A 17,958-nucleotide genomic window follows, 5' to 3' on the forward strand; every position below is an offset into this window, starting at 1 on the left:
TGAAAACGTTGTAGAGCACTTCAGTTACACACATTTTATGCAGACAATCCTAAATGATAGTGATCTCTTCCTGGCTTCACTCTTCACATTTTTGGCTGCTAACTAGATTTAGATAGGTATCATTCAAAATACCTGAATGCACAATAAATCAAGCAGTTCACATTTATATGGCACTTCTCCTAAGTGCTGAAATTGTTTCAGATTGTTATCTCCATGAAGTCCTATTTACACATTATGTTCAACACATATCCAATCTGTGTACGCTGTACAAACATACATCTGTGCGCACATACAGTTATTCACATGTTCAATGCGTATACAGTAGTACAGGTCCTATCTGCACCCTGCACTGCAGGAGATCTGTAAATGAATGCATATGCAGTCACTATACAAGAACATGTACATGTGTACAGATACCTGTACACTTGTATAATGTAATGAAGGAACAGAGCTCAATTCTTACACCCACTCTTTAGGACAGACCATTGTTAGTATTATCTGCTTAAAAGATAATTCTGCTTAAAGCCCTATTTGGCTTGGGAACTGGGTACCTGAAGTTCTGTCTTCTCCCACATTTATTTTCTCATTATATTTACATAATGGAGCTTTTAAATTTTTGGTTGACTTTATACTGGCTGCTGCATCATTTTAAGCTGTGTTTTCATTTCTTGACTGACTTCAGTGGGTTGTTGTTATTTTTTTAATTCCTTTACATTTTGTTAGCTGCTCTGGGCACATTTGCTGCTGCTGCTGCTTCTGCTGCTACTACATCTCTGCTAAATGGTGGGATAACAACAAACTAAAAACAAAGAAGATGTGGGATGAGGCTGTCAGAGAAACGCTTAGAAAAAACCACCCAGTGACTCCATGATCAAGATGAGGTTTGACTTCTTAGCTCATAGTTCATTCTCTTAACCAAACACTAGTTCAGATATCAGAATTCAAGTTTTCCCAACTATGAGGCTGTTCACAAGAGAGTGGGCAGGGAGGCAGGGTTCAGCCTACCTTTCCCCAGGTGACCATTCACAACCTGGGCAGTGTGCAAGCTGTGCACCCACATGGCCAGTGCTGCTGAGAGCAGTGTGGATGAATCTTCACACTGCTCCCAGCAACACTGGTACACAGAAGCCGGGACTCAGGGGCGTATCTAGGGGTGGGGCAGGCAGGGCACGTGCCCCGGGCGCCACTTGAAGGGGGGGCGCCATTTTTAAAAATTAAAAAAAATAACAAAAAATGGCCACCAGAACAAAATGGCCACCACACATGCTCAAATGGCCTCTGTGAGGCCCTAGGCCATGCCAGGCCTCACAGAGGCTGTTTGAGCATGCACGGTGGCCATTTTGTTTTCAGCGGCCATTTAAGAAAATTATTTTTAAAAAATGGCCACTGCACATGCTCAAATGGTCCCTGCGAGGCTCTAGAGGCCAGCGGGGGAGGGGGAACTTTTGCAGACACCCCCCCCAGCCTTTAGGAAGCCCCCTTAAGGGGCTACAGATTTTAAAAAAATTAAATTAATATAATATAAGTCACTGTACACATATTTAGTTTGGCACGATGTACAGAGAATCAGGGTTTGTGAATACTGAGCTGAAGCGTATGAGCTAGGATTGTATTCATTTGCTCTACTTTGCTTCTTGTGATAAGTGAGTTAAATGTGATGTCTTAATAATATGACTATTAAAGGTGAGTTTGTCTTTGAATCAGTGTGAAATCCTTAGTATTAAGACCCACTGGGAGTTTCTTGCTCTCTTTCTCTCATTTTAACTGTCTTTCTGAAATACTAGAATATATTCCAAGCAGTGACACAGTTTACTCTGCATATCCTTTAATTATTTTCAGAGTATCTGGGAAAAGTCAAATTCTCCATTTATTTTTAAAACTTATGTAATAGTGATGCTACAATGCATAGTAGAGAATTAGGCAGGAACTTCTGTTTAGTTTTCCAAGTACACCTCCACATAGTATTTGGGTATTTCATGATCCCCAGCATACTGAAATTGGTAGTTTTCCAGCATTTTTTGGTCTGGCTACGTCTACTGCTAAATAGTTTTTGAAATATTAAAAGATTAAGGAGCTTGGCTTATATTTTTGAGCTGATATTATGGTAAAGTTATCTTAAAGATGGGTGTCAGATGTCTGGATAGGGGGTGCCATTTCAGTGCTTGCCCTAGGCGCTATTTTCCCTAGATACGCCTCTGCCGGGACTTCTTGTCCCAGCCTCCATGAATCCCACAATGCAGTGTGCAACATGCATGCTGCACTGATGGGTGCTCTAGGCACCCATATCTGCCTTTATGTTTTTCAGATATTGCAATATCAGGCTATACAAAATTTTGTTAAAGGTTTTTAAGATGTGTGTGCTAAGACTGATAGTGAAGCACAGTGGCCACTGTCCTCATTAATTCTGCCAAAAATGTGAATGTTTTTCAAACATCAGGATTCATACTGAGCACAAGGTGACTAACTTCAGGCCCTTGGTGTTCCTTCTCCTGCTCCATGAGGTCAACACCAAAAGCCAAGACAAACTTCATCACTCATCTGCTGCACAAGCCCTAGTGACCCACCAGTGAAACTGTATCGCTTCAAAGCAACACTGGAGAGCCTCATGAAAAGAGGAAGGAAAATTAAAGAATTTGGTGTCTTCAGAGAATAAGGTGATTTAAAGAACGCAACAATGATCAGCAAAAATGACATAAATATGGAAGCTTAGATGATCTAGGCACGTGCATGAAGACACATGCATAGATATTCAAGACGTTTCTCTCCAAGCAATGACAGGTATAATACAATGGAGAGGGCCCTGCAGGTTTAAGAGTGTTGCCTTTTGTTTGACAGTTTTTATCCTTTAGAGCCAAGCTAGAGAACAAAAGCCTATTTTTGGCAAATCGAAACCAGAAACACTAGAGATTTTATGAGGTCTTCGACAAAATGTGGAATGGAGGGGTTCAAACATGGGGGAAGCTCTTGAATCCATGCCAAATCCTTGCACAAGCTCCATCCCCAATGGCGTTGAATCTAAACTTTTCTTTTAAAAAAAAGGCATTTGTTAATTTGATTTAGTTCTTAGAAAAATTATACATATAATCTTTAAAAGGTATATACCACTTGAGGCTGAAGTGCACCCAACCCCTACAACTGCTGGATGATACTCAGAAAGCCTCAAATTAAAAAGGGCAAAGCCTTTTGGCTCTGATATGACAGCAGGGGAGGAAATGCTCCTTCAGTTTACTACATGACTGTGTGTTTTCTGAAGCACATGCACAAAGTATGTCTACTGCTGCTGCTGCTGCTATCTAGAACCCCTATCACATGGTAAGGCAGTTCACAAGATCGTTAAAAGAGTAAGACAAGTGTTTTAACCAGTTTCAGGAGCTATGCACACTTTTGAATTTTGATCGTCTATGAGCAAACAACTAGATAGGAAGAGGGGGAAATGATCGCCTGTGAGACAGAAGCTGGGTAGGGCAGCTTTACCTTTTTCAAATGCTGGGCGCAAGTGCTGAGTAAGACAGTGCCATCCTACCTTAATGGGAAGAGACCCAGTCTTGTAGTAGCAAGCATGAATATTCCCCTTTTCTAAGCAGGTTTCACCCTGGTTTGCATTTGAATGGGAGACTTACATGTGACACTGTAAGATATTCTCCTTAGGAGATGGGCCGCTCTGGGAAAAGCACCTACATGCTTGAAAGCAGAAGGCTCCACGTTCTGGCATTTCCAGAAAGGGCTGGGAGAGACTCCTGCCTGTAACCTTGGAGAAGCTGCTGCCAGTCTGTGTAGACAATACTGAGTGAGGAACATAGGAAGATGCCATATACCAAGTCAGACTATTGGTCAATCTAGCTCAGTATTGTCTTCACAGACTGGCAGTGGCTTCTCCAAGGTTGCAGGCAGGAATCTCTCTCAGTCCTATCTTGGAGAAGCCAGGGAGGGAACTTGAAACCTTCTGCTCGTCCCAGAGCGGCTTCATCCCCTGAGGGGAATATCTTACAGTGCTCACACTTCTAGTCTCCCATTCATATGCAACCAGGGCGGACCCTGTTTAGCTATGGGGACAAGTCATGCTTGCTACCACAAGATCAGCTCTCCTCTCCCTAGCTACAGGTGAAACTCCCGCTAGCTACAGGTGAAACTACAGGTGAAACCTCTGAAAAGTATAAGCATGCATATGTATTCAGTACTTGGTTTGGGCCCCTTTTGCAGCAATTACTGCCTCAACGTGGCGTGGCATGGATGCTATCAGCCTGTGGCACTGATGAGGTATTATGGAAGACCAGGATGCTTCATTAGCGGCCTTCAGCTCTTCTGCATTGTTTGGTCTCATGTCTCTCATCCTTCTCTTGGCAATGCCCCACAGATTCTCTATGGGGTCAGGTCAGGCGAGTTTGCTGGCCAATCAAGCACAGTACACTGTATACTTTTCAGAGGTCCGATATTGTTCTATTCTACAATCCTTGTCTTATTGGTTCCATGTAATATTCTAATTTTCTGGGATTGTGGATTTGGGGTTTTCATGAGCTGTATGCCATGATCATCACAATTATAACAAATTAAGGCTTGACTTATCTCGCTTTGCATGTAATGCGTCTGTCTCATATATCAGTTTCACCTTTTAATTTGCATTACTGAAATTAATGGACTTTTGTACGATATTCTAATTTTCCGAGTTTCACCTGTAGATGGACCAATGGCCTGACTCAGCATAAGGTAGCTTCCTATGTTTGCTCCACCCTCTTCCTACCTTGTTGTTTGCTACCAATCAAAAATCGGGAACATGCACAGCTCCCAAAGCTGGATAGGATGCTGGTCCTATGCTCTGAATGATCATGGAACTGCCTTGGTATTGCAATGCTGAACCTTTCTGAGAAAATGCTACTAGTTAAGCTGAATAATTCATTTGCTGGTCCAACCGTGTTTCCCCGAAAATAAGACAGTGTCTTATATTAATTTTAGCCCCCAAAAATGCACTAGGGCAATTAGCGGTACATCAGAAATTACTGGTAGGTCTTACTTTCGGGGAAACAGGGTATGCAGGCATAATGTGTTAACCATGGCTTACCTTCACCAGAATTAAGCATTACATTTGAATAGTCAGGGCTCGACAAATCCCAGGTGCCAGGGAGCCATGGTGCCTAGAAATTTAACTGTGGTTCCTAGACTAGGATATTCAGAGGCAGAGTTATTTAATAAAATTGTTATTTGTCCCAGAAAGCCCAATTTCTGTTCCAAGTATGTAACTTGTAAAGGTGATAAAGAGGAGTCCATTTACCCTCTTCCTTCACAATGTTTACCACTAAGCACTGTTCCCTCTAAGGCGTGTGCATGTGCACGCACTCACAAGTTTTCTGATGTCTGCTCAGTTCATTTTAGATCCTGCTCAGGTTGAATCAGGAAGGACCCACCCTGAATGCATGTGCACACACAGTGCCTTGACACTGCCACCCAGAACAAAACTCATTCCACACAGAGATGAAAAAAATTAGAGGACCACTGCCACTAAGTCCATTAATTTTCTCAAGTGTTCACTGTCTGGCTCCTAAATATCTGGACTGACTCCTAAATCTAAAGAAAACTTGTCAAGGCCTGGAGTATCTGAACAACAGTACAGTAAAGGATTGGTCACAAACCAGAACGTAAAACTGATGGCTTGTAGTGGGCTTGTCAACCATGCTTTACCATGGCTAAGCACTACGTCTGCACCTTGATGGTTATGGCAATTTGCCTGCCTCGCTGTTGCAATGGTTCCAATGGTGTCTTCCTATCAAACCCTTCAGGAGCAATGTGGGACACCCAAAGAAGATATCAGATTTTAGTGTACAGGCAGGATTACATGAAGGAAAGCAGTCCTTCAGGAGCAGGACCTTGGCTTGAGAAGCTAAAAAATCTTTTCTTTTTTCTTTTCTTGTATGGATAAGTTTTGCAATGCATTTTAAAAAACGCAAAAGGATTACATGCAAATGTATTCATCACATTTCTATTTCACTCTTCCACCAATGGTCAGTTTCTGTGTAAGTCAGCTTGATATAGACATATATGAGAGAAAGCAACATGCTAACCCAGTGAGATTCATGAATGAGAGAGGATTTGAATCTAGGTCCTACACTCTATCCATTTCAACAGACTAGCTCTCCTGGACGCTTTTCAGTCAGCAGTCTTTACTGTGAGGCTTTATTGCGAGTTCGGTGCATAACAAATACTCTGACACAAAAAGAGAAGGTTTTTACCCTGGACGTAAGTTAGGCTAGGTTCCAATATGAAGGGGGGAATCCGAATCCTGTGTGAAGTGTTTTCTGAAATACTGCACAGACTTCAGGGGTAAATCAGGCCAATATGAGAATGCATACCCACCCTCCCAAAGTAAGGTCATGGTAAAGTCACGCTCCGAAAAAAGGTCCTGCAGCCTTGTACTTCCTCAAGGCAAGTAACAACTCCTTCAAGAGAAGCAATGTGTACAGTGATCAAGAGCTTTGGGTCCTTTGACAGTTGTAAAAACCCCTCTTCTACACAGGTGCACAGTACTGAGATTCTCTCATCCATGCAAGCTATTAAAAGGTAAAGAGGAACTTGTTGCTCTAACAGTTAACCAGCTAAAGCCATTTTGTAAGGTGCCACAAAACAGCTGTGCAGAAAATGCACCAGGCTATCTAGTCTGTTTGAGATTGGATAGGCCGGGTACATTTTTGTACACATCTGCACAGCTGTCTCCTGAGACTTTATCATTCGCTCAAACATTCTCAATTACCTTTTTCTTGCTTAGCAGCCAATGTTCACATTTTCTCAGAAGCAAGAAGTTGATACATCCACCATAGTCTTTTGTCATGCAACTACAGTTCTATTACATTTTGAGGATGCCAACATCTGCTCAGAGAACAAAGGGAAGCAACTTTTGAAGGGCATTCTGACACATTTACACTAATTTAATACATTTCTAGACTGCATTTTCAACTGCATTCCCATGGTGGTTTATGAAGACCTTATAAAAATAGCTTTCAATTTTGTGTGGTCTAGGAGCACATGATGCAGCCTTCTTACTGAAGCTAAGCAAGTGTAGGTCTGTCCAATGCCAGGATGGAAAACCTCTTGGGAAGCATCTGTATACTGCCTTGAGTCTCACAATGGAAGAAAGGTAAAACATGTAGGTCTGAAGGCACATTATGTAGCCCCTTTCCAAAGCTAAGCAGGTCTGGGTCTGATCATCACCTGGATGGGAGACCACCCACCCTGGAATCTATGTATGATGCCTTCTGTTCAGCCATGGAAGAAAGGCAGGATAGAGATGTAAATAAATAAGAAATTTGCTTATTGGTACTGTTTTTAAAGTGTCCTTTAAAAACACAAAGATTGTTACCACCATTATTTAATATTTTCACTCACTTTATGTAACGCACTTTATGTAATGCACAGTGTGTATTGCAATTCAACGGGAAAGCAGCAAAGTTGCAGAGCTTTCCTTTTTAAAATCAAGTTTCCTAGCTCTTATGGCTAAGAAAATATGCTTGAATGCATGCAGGCATTCAATTTTCTGCTGAAATCTCAGATGCCAAAGAAGTGAGTGAAGCAGGTTCTCAGTGGCTGGGAACTACTCCTTTTGTATCCTGCATACCTCTTTCCCCTTCTCCATAAGAAGAAAAGGAAATTATTAAAAAGAGTTTAAAATATTGCATTATATAAAGTAAGAGAAACTATGCAAAGTTGTTCAATCAACATAGTTTATATGAAACTGCAGGGTGTACCTTTATTAGGAATGGAATTTGGATTACTTGGGCACAGAAGCCTCTTGTAGGCATTATATCTGCCCTAAACAGTGAATGTGTGGTGGGGCAAAGGAGTTGCACCTGCTAGCCATGCCCTCCCTCCAGATGCACTCATTAGCCATGGTCTCCAGGACTCTACATCCAACACTTGTATGCATTGGACAGCTCCAAATGTAGAGTGGGTTCTTCTGTGCTATGTGTATCCCTGGGGGTTTGGGGCTAGTGAACCTATGCCCAGAAGGCAGAGTCCCTCTGCCCCCTCAACTATCAGGCATAATCCCTGAAAAAGGGCTAGATTTTTAAGCATGGAGTATACACAAGTCCTGATTAAGCGCTCTATAGAAACAGAGAAACAACAAAGCCTCTATTTCAATAGGCACGATCAAAATAGAGATCATTATCAAGGCAAGAATTTTATTCATTCCCTTTATTTCCCCGCACAGTTTCCATACAGGTTTCTGGAATCCCTCTGTTCAGTAGTCTGCCAGCTGGTATTTTGACAGCTGACACCTTGGACAATAAAGCAAGTACTGAAGTTACAGCAATCACTGCAGGAAGCCCATGTTGGAGAGATCCAGTCTCCATTCTCGATGTGTTAAAGACCACATGTGGTAGGTCTACAAAAGTTAATGAAAAAAGGCTTAAAAGGGGGAAGATGCTCCTAATTATAACGAATTGTTTTCTCTCAGTACCTCCAGCCACTACCGGCTTTTAATCCTACACACCAAAGGCCCTTTTTAATTTTTTACATTTATATCCCAGTCTTCCTCCAAAGTGCACAGAGCGGTGCCTCCTGAGGTCTTCCGAGTGCAAGTACGTTGGTTTGTAAACAGCTTTAAACGTTTAAACAAGACTTCAGCAGATGACTGCAAAGGCAAAGTTCTAAGGTGAATACACTCCCTGGCAGTTTCTCATTGGGTGTGTCCTGTCATCACACATAAATATTTATTTAACAAATTTATATACCACCCAAAACTTATGTCTCTGGGGGCTTTGCAATAAAAACAACTAGCAGACCTGGCATAGAGCAACTGTGCCCCAAGTTTTCCCTGTCTCCCCCGCCCACCGTCAGCCCCATTTCGTTCTCCCCCCCCCCCCCGAGCCCCATTTTGTTCGACCTCCGTGGCTGGCCGGCCTGGCCGCCACTTTCCCTCCGCAGCCGGCTGCCACTTCCCCTCCTCCGCCCCCTGCCAGGTGCTCCTGCCTTTTGGCCAGCAGGCGGACTGGAGAGGGAGGCTGTGCCGCCCTCTAGACACCCACCCGCCACCACCCATCCACCGCCACCCTTTGCCATTGTTTTCTCTTCCCCTTCCACCGCCTGCCCACTTCTTCCTTTGCCCGACAACCAACGGGCCAGCTTCTCTCCCCCCCGCCACTTCTTCCTTCCCCTGCCAGCCGTTTCTCCCCCCCGCCCCGTTTCTTTCTTTCCCCATCGGCCAGCTTCTTCTCCCCCACCCCCCGTCACCAGCCGGCTTCTTCCCACCCGCCGGCTGCTGGCACGGCCATTAACTGCCACCACAATTTTTTTCTCCCCCGTCCCCGTGGCTGATCAGCAGCTGCTCGAGAACTCTCACAAGAGCTGCCACACATGGGATTAGCCATGGGTAAGTCTTAGAGAAATAAATATATAGAAGATAGATACAAATTAAAACAAAATTAAAACATTTAAAAACCAAAACCAAAACCCTGTAAATCTAATTAAAAGCCTGGGTGAACAAGTGTGTCTGTCTTAACTGCCTTTTAAAAAGTTGTCAGTGCTGGGGAGGCTCTTCTTTCAATAGGGAGCACATTCCAAAGCCTTGGGACAGCAATGGAGAAGGTCCATCTTGTAGTAGCCACCAGATGAGCCAGTGGCAATTGCAGAAAAGCCTCTCCAGATGATCTCAATGGACAGTGGGAGTCATGGTGAAGAAGACGTTCTCTTAAATACCCAGGGCCTAAGGTGTTTAGGGCTTTAGCGGTTCTAACTAGCATCTTATATGCATTGTATGGCACTGTATCATCTTTATTATGGTCATATGCCAGCATAAAATACAGGGGTGATTACACAGTGCAAAGTGTAATGCATAACGATACGTTAAAGAGCTTAAAGAAAGACTTAAAAGCATTTAAATGCATAAAAGGGCATAAGTAGGATAGAAAGGAATACAAGACATAAAAGTATAAAAGGCATAAAAAGGATAAAAAATGATAAAAGGCACAAAAAGGCGTAATTGCATAAAAGCCTAAGTGATAAATACAGCAAGACTATATAACTGTATATAAAAAGAGCAAAGCTCTAGCGCAAAAAGTGGGAGGAGGCTAAGTTTTTTGGATGGTGCGCTGTGTCGGATGAACACATTGTAGCACGCAGGAGCCAGGAGAAGGTAAGACTAGGGCTGCTTGGACCCCACTGCTTACCTGTGTCTGACGGATTTTGGACGCTGCTACACAAAACCTGACAATGTTGTATGTAATAGCGGGCTTTGAGTCAGAAACCAGCACCTTGTATTTTGCCTGTAAACTTATAAGCAGCCAGTGTAGCTTTTTTAGTACTGGAGTAATAAGATCTCTCTGAGATGACCCGGAGACCAACCTCGCTGCCTCATTCTGTACCAACTGCAGTTTCCAGACTACGTACAAAGACAGCCCCACATAGAGCGCATTGTAGTAGTCCAGTCTGGAGGTTACCAGCAATAAATATGATTTTATTTCAGCCAGCTGTGGTGAACTTAAATGTCTGAACCTGCACTAGTCAATAAACCATCATTTGTTTCAGCCAGTGAACGCACAATCTTGCCGGTCTTGTGGTAGTGAGCATGAACTGTCCCCTTTGCTAAGCAGGCTCTACCTTGGTTTGCATTTGGATAGGAGACTACATATGAGTGCTATAAGATATTTCCCTTAGGGGATGGTGGTGCACGCTTGCACGCAGAAGGTCCCAGGTATACTTCCTGGCATCTTATCTCCCGGTAGAGCTGGGGGGAAATCCCTTCCTGGAACCTCGGAGAGCCACTGCCAGTCAGTGTCAACAATGCTGAGCTAGATGGACCAAGGGTCTGACTCGGTATAAGGCAGTTTCCTATATTCCTGTAACACAAGTACATCCATTAGTCTGTCCTAAATCTCCTGCCAGTCATTTACTTCCTCTGCTTGTGCACTGCCAAGATCTTGGTTAGGTGGAACAGCAGCACTGTGTGTTGCCTAATACACATCGAAAGGTTACTCCTACCTCACAATGCTCTGTGTAGCTTTGCTTGTTTACAGTGTAGATCACATGCAGGTGGCATGAGAAAATCCCTGCATTCCATTTCAGTATCCACTTCAGGAGTTCCAGGTTGTCTTTCTCATGTGGCATTTTGATAACGCTTAAGATTGAGTCGACATGGGAGGTGACTTGGTGGAAATAATATTTCCACCAAACCTGCATGTGTAGGGATCAAATGGTCAAAACCATTGACTTTGAGGAGACAATCGCAGACATCCAGACTAAAAAAAGCACCTGAGCAACAAACAAGTTTGCCCTAGTGCAAAAGGATCACACAGCTGCATAAAGCCACAGGGATTCTCAGAACTGCAATCTCACACAAAAGTTCCCATTAGAACATATGAGGCAGGGGCATAGCAAGGTTCTGGGGGCCAAGGGGCAAAGTTAGCAAGGGGGCCCCCAATGCTGAAACCATGCCCCCTTCATCTGTGAGGCCCTCCGTTTATTACCACTGGGGATGGGGACCACGCTGCCCCTGCCCCGCCGCCGCCACTCCTTCACATCTTCGCCACCAGGAGAGCAGTGGTGGTGGGCGGGCTTCTCCCTGGCTTCCCCCCACTAGACAGCGCTTCTGCGCTGTTTGAGTATGGAGAACGTTGCGTACCGTGATGTTACAGGCCGGCACATGATGGTCTCCATACTCAAATAGTGCAGGCGAGCTGTTATGGAGGATGGGAAGCCCACACGCCAGTTGGTAGTAGAGTGGAAGCAGCGAGCGGGGGGTGGGGGTGGTGGCGCAGCAGGGAGGCTTGTGGAAAGGGGGGGCTGCCCTTGGGGGGCTCTCAAATCATGCGGGCCCAGATGCAATCATCCTCCCTTGTCCAATGGAAGCTATGCCCCTGCATTTCACAGCTTGCACACCTTGTTGCATACCTTGTTGCACACCTGTGGTACTCCAGATGTTGCTGAACTACAACTCCAATCATCCCCAGCTACAATTTATTGTGTCCGGGGATGATGGGAAGTTGTAGTTCAGCAACATCTGGAGTACCATAGGTTGGGAACCCCTGCCCCAGTGCAAATATGATTGCACTAGTGCACCACTACTCTGGAATGCAAGCTCCAGGCTTCTGCAACAAGGTAGCAGAACCTTGTGCTATAGCAATGCACTTGCACAAATGCTTTGTTTGTCTGACATACACACATGGACAAATGTGTTGGTACCCCTCCACGAAAAAAGAAGAACTCACAATTGTCTCTGAAATAACTTGAAACTGACAAAAGTAATCAGCACCTTTCATTGTTCATTTCGCATTTAACAAAAATCAGACTTTGCTTTAGAGTTGGGATGCAACAGTATATTTCAAATAATAACACAAATGAAAATGGCATGGACAAAAATGATGGGACCCTTACCTAATATTTTGTTGCACAACCTTTAGAGGCAATAACTGCAAACAAGCGATTCCTGTAGCTCTCCATGAGACTTCTGCACTTGTCAACAGGTAGTTTGGCCCACTCTTCCTGAGCAAACTCCTCCAGCTGCATCAGGTTTGAAGGGTGCCATCTCTAGACTGCATGTTTCCGTTCATTCCCTAGATGTTTGATAGGATTCAAATCAGGGCTCGGAGAAGGCCCCTTCAGAATAGTCCAATGTTTTGTTCTTAGCCATTCTTGGGTGCTTTTAGCTGTGTGTTTTGGATCATTATCCTGTTGGAGGATCCATGACCTGCAACTGAGACTGAGCTTTCTGACACTGGGCAGTGCGTTTTGCATCAGAATGTCTTGATAGTCTTGAGATTTCATTGTTCCCTGCACAGACTCAAGGCACCCTGTGCCAGGCACAGCAAAGCAGCCCCAAAACATAACCGAGCCTCCTCCATGTTTCACAGTAGGTATGCTGTTCTTTTCTTTGAAAGCTTCATTTTTTCATCTGTGAACATAGAGCTGATGTGACTTGCCAAAAACCTCCAGTTTTGTCTCATCTGTCCAAAGGACATTCTCCCAGAAGCATTGTGGCATGTCAACAGGCATTTTAGCAAATTCCAGTCTGGCTTTTTGATGTTTTTCTTTCAACAGTGGAGTCCTCCTGGTCTTCTTCCATTAAGCCCACTGTCACTCAAAAAGCAATGGATGGTGCGATCAGACACTGATGGACCTTAACCTTGGAGTTCAGCTTGTATCTCTTTGGAAGTTGTCCTTGGCTTTTTGTCTCCATTCTCACTATTCTTCTGCCCATTCTGGGGTCAATTTTCCTCTTGTGGCCGCCGCGTCCAGGGAGGTTGGCTACAGTCCCATGGACTTTGAACTTCTTAATCATATTTGCAACTGTTGTCACGGGGACATCAAACTGCTTGGAGATAGTCTTATAGCCTTTGCCTTTAACATGTTTGTCTGTCATTTTCTTTCTGATCTCCTCAGACAACTTTCTGCTTTGCTTTCTCTGGTCCATGTTCATTGTGGGACACACAATGATACCAAACAGCAGAGTGACTACTTTTCTCCATTTCAATAGGCTGAATGACTGATTGCACGATTGGAGACATGTGTGATACTAATTAAAGAAAACAGCTAATTTGAAAAATCACTCTTATCCAATTATTAATGATCTTTTCTAGGGGTACCAACAAATGTGTCCAGGCCACTTCAGAATATCTTTGTAGAATAAGCAATACTTTATCTCTTTTCACACTTGCTTTGCTTTACTCGACATATCAAAGGCATGCAGGTATACAAGGGACAACTGCTTTTCATTTAATTGCTTTTCAGGAGGCATTAAACACTTTTTCAATGAGCTGTAAAGGTACCAACTAATTTGTCCGCATGTGTAGCTATGGTTTTCCCTTCAGAATTTCCCTTCTTTTGTCTGCCTCAGTAGTGTGGGCAACAATGTCATTTTGGACCATAGCAGAGACTTTAGAAATGCCTGCAGAATGTCCCCCTGAATTAAAATGGGGGTGATATCATGGGATATCACCCACAGAAAAAGAAAACCTTGGAACAGCTTTAATAAATCAAGCTTCCCATGCATCAACAAAGTATTGTTAAGAAAGAAGAACATGTCTGGCAATGATCCACCTCAACTACTATGCATACTCCTATATCCAAAATGTAGATTGAGTCTTTGGGTGGCTTATAAACCACAATTAAACAATAGCTCTGGGCTTGGATCAGTCACAGAGCTGTTGTTTTACCAAACCGGGACTTAAAACGTCACAGGGCTGCACTGGAGTGGAGAACATATGGGAAGCAGGGAGAAGGGAGAGTGCAGTGAAGAGTCCGATATAAACAAGTCAGATTCTGCTATGAACAAGCCAGAGTTTGTTGCTCATGTGAACCAGCTCAAACAATGCCTTGCTTTGTGGGGCATGCATTGATGGATTGTGTGTAGAAGTCCTAAAGGTATTTGATGGAGTAGAAAACAGGGTACAATATGGATCCTGCATGCCATATTTCTGAACAATTTCACCTCAGATGGGTTACCTAGTGTTGTCAAATGACAATAACTGAAATACTGTGAATAAAAGTTACACATTTCATTCCAAGTATGGCACAGTGAGGAAGTGACTTGCCTAAGGACCAAGAGGTTGCTGGTTGAATCCCTGCTGTTATGTTTCCCAGACTATGGGAAACACCTATATCGGGCAGCAGCGATATAGGAAGATGCTGAAAGGCATCATACTGCACGAGAGATGGCAATGGTATACTACTAAAGAAAACCACTTGGCTTGTGATTGCCAGGAGTTGACACCGACTCGGCGGCACAACTTTAGCTTTTATTCTTATTGCACCTTCTATCTACACTTAGTTTGACCTTTAGTTGTCTGGAGTAGAAGAGAACTGAAACAAAAAATAAACATTAGAAGATAAGGAGGGGACTCGCCATTAAATGGCAGATTTATTGCTTGTTCTGAACTGCTGATTAAAAATCATTCCAATGTATATATTTGTTAACCAAGCATAGGAAAACAACAAATAAAAAGGGTGTAACAAAAATTATAGTCTGTATTAGTCAAACCACTTTTTAAAGTTAAATTACAGAATGGTTTTCCACTAGAAAAGACCATGTTTGAATTTGGTTATGGTTGTTCAAAAGGGCATTTCAAATATCTAAACAATTGGGACATGAAAATGAATCTTCAAGAATTCCTTCAACTTAGAATACCAAGGAAGACTTTCTTTTGCTCCCTGAACCCTGCAATACACATTAGAGGAGCAAAATGTATATAATACATGGGTTGTCTTTTAAATTGACTGATTAATGGTAAAGTGTGTCATCGAGTCAGTGTTGACTCCTGGCGACCACAGAGCCCTATGGTTGTCTTTGGTAGAATACAGGAGGGATTTACCATTACCTCCTCCTGCACAGTATGAGATGATGCCTTTCAGCATCTTCCTATATCACTGCTGTCTGATATAGGTATTTCCCTTAGTCTGAGGAACATATCAGCGGGGATTCGAATAATCACTTAACTGGTTAAATTTAAATGTACATAATCAAATCCTCAGTATATATAAGTGCTTTTCTGTGGATAAAAGCTAGCACTCATTGATAAAAAGAAAATTGATATTTTATTCCAATATCTCTCTTCTAATTCTGTTACAGTAATATGCTAAAGATAAAAATGATTTCGACATGCTCACCAATTAAAATTTTCCCCTTATGATCTGCATTACTGAGATTGATTGATGTGGAAGTGGCGCCGCTTACTTGTGCTGATCACAATCCGCTAGTAATTAGACTTAACAGAGAACATACAGGGCCAAGAAGATGGAGAGTGAACAATCTTCTCTTATTGCAAGAAGAAGTTAAGTTGAAGTGCCAAGATGAATTAAAGAGTTTCTTCCAGAGAAACATGACATCAGAAGTCTCATTATTTTCCATATGGGACTCTAGTAAAGCTTTCATGAGAAGACTATTTATCTTGGAGGCCTCGAGGAGGAAGAGGGATCTGCAAAAGCAGGAGTCCCTACTAAATGAGTTGAACCGCTTAGAAATGACTCACAAGACGAATCCTTCGAAGGACATATGGAAAGGAGCTCCGTAAACAAATGGATCTCATAGAAGCAAAAAAAAGACATACAAGAACATGATTTATGCAAAACAAAAACATTTTGAGAAGAGTAATAAACCTGATAAACTACTGGTGTACCAACTGAGAAAAGAACACAAGAAGAGAGTTATCACCTCCGTATGGAACAGGGAAGAGTTTGTTTCAAATACGGATAGAATGATTGACCAGTTTACAGATTATTATACTAAATTATACAGAAAGGAAACGATGGATCTGGAGGAGACTGCACAGTATTTAGAAAATCTACAGATATCAGGGTTCATGGATAGACAGAAAGAATTGCTGAATAAGCTAATTTCTGAGGAAGAAATAAGAGAGGCAATATGACGTTAAAAAAATAATACCCCTGGCCTGGATGGATTCTCTTCGGTTTATTACAAGTATTTTCAGGAAATATTAATCAGCCCACTCACTCAGGTAATGAATGAAGTTCTACAATGCCATGCGTTGCCCTCCTCCTGGCAAGAAGCATTTATTTATCTTATTCATAAGGAAGGGAAGGATGCAATCCGACCTGAATCATACAGACCAATTTCCTTGTTGAATGTTGACTATAAACTCTTTGCAGCAATTTTGGCAGGAAGGATGAAGGGCTTCTTGACTGGTACAATACATCCGGATCAAACGGGATTTATACCGAAGAGATACATGTAAGACAATCTGAGATTTGCACTGAATGCAATAGATGATATTTCAAAGAGGAAAAGTAAATTGGGACTGGTCCTTTTTGTTTAAGGTTTTGGAAAGAATGAACTGTGGATCAAATTCCCTCTCTTGGATTCAAAGTATCCATCAAGAGCAATCGGCAAAGATAATAGTGAATGGGACTCTATCCAAAAAATGTGCCAACAACAAGGGTACCAGACAAGGGTGCCCTTTCTCCACTGTTGTTTGTTTTGGCTCTTGAACCTCTGGCAAAGAAGACTCGGCAGGAGCAAATAATTTATGGAATTAAGATGGCAATTCAAGAGCATAAAATAAAACTCTATGCTGATGACATGGTTCTCACAATTACTCGACCAAAGGACTCCTTAGATGCAATAATGGAGCATATAAGCCAGTACAGTAGGATCTCGAGATACAAGATTAACAAAAGCAAAACACAGATCATCACATGGAACCTGTCACTATGTAATTGTTGTATTTGAAAGACAAGACTGGATTTCAAATGACAGCAAAACCTATTAAATATTTGGGGATTAATTTAACAGGGAACAATAAAGACCTGTTTAAGAACAATTACTTACCAGTGTGGAATCTTATCTTGGCAGACTTAAATAGGTGGAAAAAACTAAATTTTTATTGGCTGGGAAAGATAGCATCAGTTAAAATGAATATTCTACCAAGAATGAATTTCTTATTTCAAATGATTACGGTCAAGATTGAAGATAAGACATTGAATACATGGCAGAGGCACATAAATTCTTTTATTTGGGCTTACAAGAAGCCAAAGTTCAAGTTCAGGATTATGCAAAACACAAAAAAACAGGGAGGATTGGCTGTCCCTAATCTGAAACTATACTACCATGCCAGCTGTTTGACATGGATCTCGGATTGGATTAAGGAACCATAAGGTTCGATTATGGACATGGAGGGATCAGATCGGTCAGATGGACTACATAAGTTTTTATGGACCAACATAAAAAGAAATGACCAATAAATAAAATCCCATACAATCAGAAACAGTCTATTAAGTGTCTGGGATAAGTACAAGAAAAGGATCAGCCCAAATCTATCACCTTTGGCATCCATTTTAATTTTTTTTTTTTTTAAATGAAGAAAAATCTATTAAGTTTTTTTTTATATAAGGAGACAGAAGGCATATAGTATGCAAAATTTAACTACTGGAAAAATAAAACCTAAATCTATTCAACCACTCACTTTGGAATGGTCTGAGGAACCTTCATGGTTTCAATATTTACAAATTGGCTCGATAGTGCAGAAA

The 17,958-nt window shown here is 42.3% G+C and overlaps 1 protein-coding gene across 3 annotated transcripts in view; it reads right to left on the reverse strand.

Moving 5' to 3' along the window:
* The window catches only part of CCBE1 (collagen and calcium binding EGF domains 1), a 222,075-nt gene that overhangs the window by 108,544 nt on the left and 95,573 nt on the right, over positions 1-17,958 (reverse strand). The gene's annotated exons all lie outside the window — the stretch shown is intronic.

This window comes from Hemicordylus capensis, chromosome 2 (genome assembly GCF_027244095.1).
Source record: "Hemicordylus capensis ecotype Gifberg chromosome 2, rHemCap1.1.pri, whole genome shotgun sequence".
NCBI lineage: Eukaryota > Metazoa > Chordata > Lepidosauria > Squamata > Cordylidae > Hemicordylus > Hemicordylus capensis.